A 6,000-nucleotide genomic window follows, 5' to 3' on the forward strand; every position below is an offset into this window, starting at 1 on the left:
ATGCATAGCAGACCATGCGTCAAAATCAATGCACCGACTTTTCTCAGTGGTCAACATGTATGAATTTAGCACAAAAAGCAAACTCAAACTCTTTGATATCTTAGTAGCATCAATTTTGAATTACTCGTCTGAAATATGGGGTACTACACAGGCGAAAGATATTGAAGCCGTACACACGAAATTTTTAAGGAAATTACTGTGTGTAAATAAATCAACCAACCTTAGCGCGTTGTATGGAGAATTAGGAAGAATACCCTTAAATGAAATACGAAAAATAAACACCATTAAATACTGGTTTAAACTACTATCATCAAATGAGAGTAGCTTGATCAAAATTACATACAATATGCTAAAACAAGATACGGACAATGGACATACATACAACAATCAAAACTGGGCATACCATGTTAAATCCATTCTCGACAGCATCAGCGTGTCCGAATTATGGATAAACCAAAACATAACCGAATCTCAATTTATACAATGCAAACAACGAATATTAGACACTTATACTCAAACATGGCACGCCGATATTAACAGCTCTACCCGTCTCTCTACGTACTGTTTATTCAAACATAGTTTATCGTTAGAAAGTTATTTAGACAAAATTAATGAACCAAAATATAAAATTGCCCTAAGCAGATTCCGTTAATCATCGCATAACCTAGAAATAGAAAGGGGGCGATACAATAATATTGAAAAAGAAAACCGTAAGTGCAAATTATGTAATATGAATACTGTAGAAACTGAGTACCATTTCTTACTAGTTTGCCCCATATATACGCACCTAAGAAGAAAACTTTTAAAGTCACAGTACTGCAAATGGCCAACAATTTCAAAATTTCAAAGTCTGATGTCCAGTGAAAATAAAACTATGCTTATTAATCTAGCAAAGTTTATATACGAAGCTTCAAATTTACGACGCCTACTAGATACGTTATTAGTCTTTTAGAACGTAACAACCCTTTAGCATTATTCCATCTTTTATTTCACGCGCAACATACCTTAACTCAAATTCAATTTCTCATTCCTTATAAGTTTGAATATCATTATAAACAATGCTAATTGGTTTCCGCTCAACTTGTTGTTTCATTTTGAAATAAATTTTTTTAATGGCTAAGCTATTAATAATTTATGATATTAAATCAACTTTCAGAAATTGTTATTTTTTATAAATAACTATAACCATAAGCCTCGTATTGAAATAATTTGATTTTTAATTATTTCTATAACTTGTTGCTGGATACTAACTTAATTTTCAGTGAATGAATACTGTACTTCTTAACATTACATTGTTGTCAATGTTGAATATATTATTTTTTTCAAACGAATATATAATATATTTTTTTCCACTAACACCATGTGTTCAATTTAACACTTAATCAACATCTGCAATGACTTGTATTACTTGTATATATAAAATGTATATGTGTGGGCTAAGAGCTTGTATAAGCTTTATTTGCTGAAATAAATGTTGTTGTTGTTGTTGTTGTTGTTATAAAATTTATTAATTGTTAAATTTGAGTAATGATTAATATGCCGTAATAATAGTTAGTTAAAAACAACATCAAACAATTCGGATATTTTCTAAGGCGTGCATTATCCCATGCTATTACGCGAAAATATAGTTTATTCAGCATTCAGAAAAATGTAGGCGCCTGTATTTTTAAGCAATGATTCTTTACGTGTTATTTGTTCCCTTGAGTCTTTGACAATCTTAATCGTACAAATCGACTGCTAGCATTCAATTAAACTTGCGTAAAATGAACAGAGCGACGGGTATTTGGGCATCTCGAGTTGAAATGTGTTTACTTTGACAATCCATTATTTAACAAGTCAATAATATTAAACAAGTACTATCATCGGTTAAACTTTTCTATAGCTTCAAACTTGTCTTGCTTTTAACATGCTGATAAAGTTTTAATAGCTAAGTAAATTCAATTTATGACAATAGACCATAATAGACCATAATATTTGCCGTAAGGCAGTGCATTTCAATCAATCAGCATATGTCTGAACTACTTTAAACATCGACACACACATTTACTTCAGTGTAGCTTAGTTTAAATACAGTACAAAACGCAAATCTGGGACCAAACAATGCGTGGGATACTTAAAGATACAAAAATTGAACAAATGCACTAAAGCTGAAATAAAATAGAAAGTCGAATCCATCAAATGAGAAGAAATAAATCATTTCTTCTGTTAATCAACAGCGGCAGCATAGTATTATCAAACGTTCGACAAAAATCTATCATACATCTATTTGGATATTTTTGCATGTAATACAGTTCATACAGAGCATCCGAAATCATTCACTTGTGTTACGTGCTATTTTTGTTTTTATTGAATAAACAGATTGATGCGATAATATATTAATTTTCTATCAGTTTCAGTTAAAATGAACGCAGTGCACTGGGAAAAAACTATTTAATTACTCAACAAACATGCAATACCACATTCGATCTCAATAAACGCTTTGAACCAAACATCCATGTCATCAATGTTATTCTTCCATCTCAAGTAATAATCGATTATTTTCAATTTCAGAATACAACTCGAAGGAGGGAATGATCTAGACTCTGATGTTATCTTCTGGAATTGCGGGTAAGCTCGGTAAAGTCAAACAAGCACCATTCGTGTGTCAGATCGATAGACGGATAGATTAAACAGATTAATTTCATACCGATAACTAGAGGAGATGACAACAACTTCGATTTACCTCCATTACAATCTGTCGTGGTTTTCAACCATATTGACACTTATTTGAATAACGGGGATCCTCTAAATGCTAAAGTTTTATTTGAAAGATTTCCGCGTCGCGTTGTTTTTGTAGTCTGGTGTTTATTTTCCAATTCTGGGAGACGTTTACATGTCTTAAAACGACAAACGCCAGCATACTAACTGGTAATGCGGACTAATGTTATCTGTACAGTCGTACTTAAGACGGTTCATATGATGTTTGTAGATTCGCTGTTTGAAAACGAGATTCAAGCCGAAATCTAGATGCTATTTTAAATATCTATCATCATAGTAAATCAATGCGGCTAAATGTCAAAACAATACACACACGATCAGCCAGTTTTGACAAAAAACAAAACAAACTAATAAATGCGTTTTTGTAGAGTAACAAATGTCCAGTTTGCAACATTTATCTTAATCAGGAATCTTTGTTGGCTAAATTACGTTAAGTACGAATATTTAACAATCAACGAATATAACCATCTGCTTAACAAAACTGTGTTATGAATTGACAAACAAGATATGCCCCAACATTCCTTTTTTTCAAAACTTCGCTCATGTCAAACACAACCATGGAGGCCATTTGTGCAAAGCATTTTCAAAAACCATCTATACGTGGAAAAGTTATTGACGAGAAAAGTATTTTTGCACATGCGCATAGGCGTGCAGATGTAGGGAGGGACAGTAAACTCCGGACTGAGAACAATGCTTTAAATATGTGTTTGTTTATTCATTATTAGCCACCAAAATCGGAAAATATTTTTTTTTTTTAGCAAATTACGTGTTTTACCAATGCTTGTATCAGGATTAATCTATCGTCCGAATTCTAAAGCCTCCGTGGCACATTGGTATGGTGATGTCTTTTGTTTCCTGGGGTCCAGGGTTCAATTTTCAAGTGCAGTAACCGTGTAATTTTGTTTCACCTGCTTCCTTGTTATAATGACTATTTAAAACTACTCCCATTATTACAGTTTTGTTAGTAAAAGCCTCTATTGACATTAATGTAAATATGAACAACTCTTAAAATGTTTCTTAAAATTTGACGATGGTTTTATAGCTTAAGTTTTTTTTCGCGCATTTAAACGCGACTAGTTTTCGTTTATTTCAAACAAACGTATGTCAACTATTCATGTACTGATCGAAGAGAACAATTATTTACCGACTCCTCAAATCAAACGTTTTTTCTGCATGCGGAAAACATTAACTTGTCAAAATGCTTCATGGATTTTTAAGTTTGGAGTGTTTACTCAGACTTGTTTAAGTGCTTTAAATTCTTTTCTACGGCCACTTGGTAGGTAACTGTTTAAACGCCTGAAGATTATTTGTCCTGTTTACTTATCAGCAATATCCAGGAGCTGGTCTCATAAAGTAAATCACAATAAATCACGGACATACCTTGTTATGCCAATAGAAGGTGGCTTACAGGTTTGAGTATCGCTGAATGACGCGATAAAAAGTACATTCTGTCATGGACGCGTTCAGATGTCCTGTAGGGAATCACGTTATATATGATTGGTGTGACGCAAATGTGATGCGCGACCCTATTCGGACGCAAGTGGCAAGGTCTGAGATTGCAGGGATGGGGAAGATGAACATGATTGGTTGGTCATTTAAGGGGCATTTGAACATGTATAATGTTATTAATATTTATTTAAGATTTTAATGATACGTAATTGCCTTTATGTATATAACATTAGCCTGTGTAATCAGATCGGCTAACCAGAGACGACCCTTTACGCTTAATTATGGTATTTTCTGTTTTAAGAAAGTCACGTAGTTACACCCTCTGATTTAGGAAAACTGTTGTTTCTACACAGAATAAAATGTTTTATTTCAAGCTAAAGATCTTCTCTTAAACAACAAAAACTGACCAGTAGTGACTTATCAATCAAGACATACATTACCAAATGTGGGTTGGTATTTCAGTTTTACTCATGAAGTCACAGCGTTTTACTTCAAATTATTGGACAAAGAAAAATGCACTGTGACAGCGCCCTGTATTCGTCTCTGGTAAAAAGACTTGTACAAAAAACAATTGAAATTGTTAATAAACGTCCAATTATATTTACACTATTTTATGTGCATTCTCAATGAATACTGGTTAAATGATATGAAGATTGACACAATGGTTTCTAATATTCTGGCCTAGTCAAAGAACATGACAATAATCAAACATAATTCAACAAAGCATACGACATCCAACCGGTTTGGACAAAACTTTAGACAAAACTTTAGACTAAAATCCAAACGCGGAAACAACACTCAATATACTAGTATTCTTAGCCTACATGGTTCAACAACGGCTACGATTGCATGCTTTTAGTTGGTTCCAGTGCGGTATTCATTAATAATAAAGTGGATATATAATTATTCAGAAATTATTTTTAATTTCAGGATTCCGTTTAAATGATTATTTTGTCAAGTGTCGACAACCTATATTGCTTACATATTTTGACTCTAAAGCAAACATTTGAACTTGCGTCAAATGAACTATCAGACGAGAAATAAGGCATCCCGTAGTTGAAAATGTGTTTACTTAGACCATCCATTATTTAACAAGTAAATACGAATTTTGAGTATATCGTCGGTAGAAGGTTTATATCTCTTCTAGCTGATCATGCATTAAACACGCCCACAACTTCTTTGTAATAGCAAAGTTAATTTGATTTCTGACAAAACGGTATAACTCGTTAGCGATAGACAGTGCATTTTAAACAACAATTAATTGTTGTTAACTTATGAAAATATCGACACGAACACCCTCTATGCAGTTTATGTACCTCGTTTGGATTGCCTAAACATATTGCCTAATAATCGGAAGTAACCATGAGTGAATTATATTCCCTCTGTTGATACACTTGTTCTCCTGTACAAACTAAGACACACCACTCATCTATGACAAAAATGCGTAAAACGTCATAAGCATAAGCATAACATTTTTGGATTAAATGATATGTAGAAAGAATATGTCCATCTTTTTAAATTAAAAATAATCAAAATAGCGGCTAAAAATTGTTTGCTGCTTATTGAAAATTTTACTAGTAAGAGACGAATTTAATTTGGAATGTTTTCGCTTCACAGTGAATTGCATTAATGTTTGTCATCTGTCTAAAAAGTCAGTGATGCTTTTTTGGGCTAAAGTTGTTCCTTTTAGTGCACTAAAACAGTTCCATAATACACCTACATGTATTCCAAAACAACAACAAAAACACATGTCTTTTTCTGCGATTACATTTACTTTTTAAAATACTTATTGAT

This window comes from Dreissena polymorpha, chromosome 4 (genome assembly GCF_020536995.1).
Source record: "Dreissena polymorpha isolate Duluth1 chromosome 4, UMN_Dpol_1.0, whole genome shotgun sequence".
In the NCBI taxonomy this organism is placed as follows: Eukaryota; Metazoa; Mollusca; class Bivalvia; order Myida; family Dreissenidae; genus Dreissena; species Dreissena polymorpha.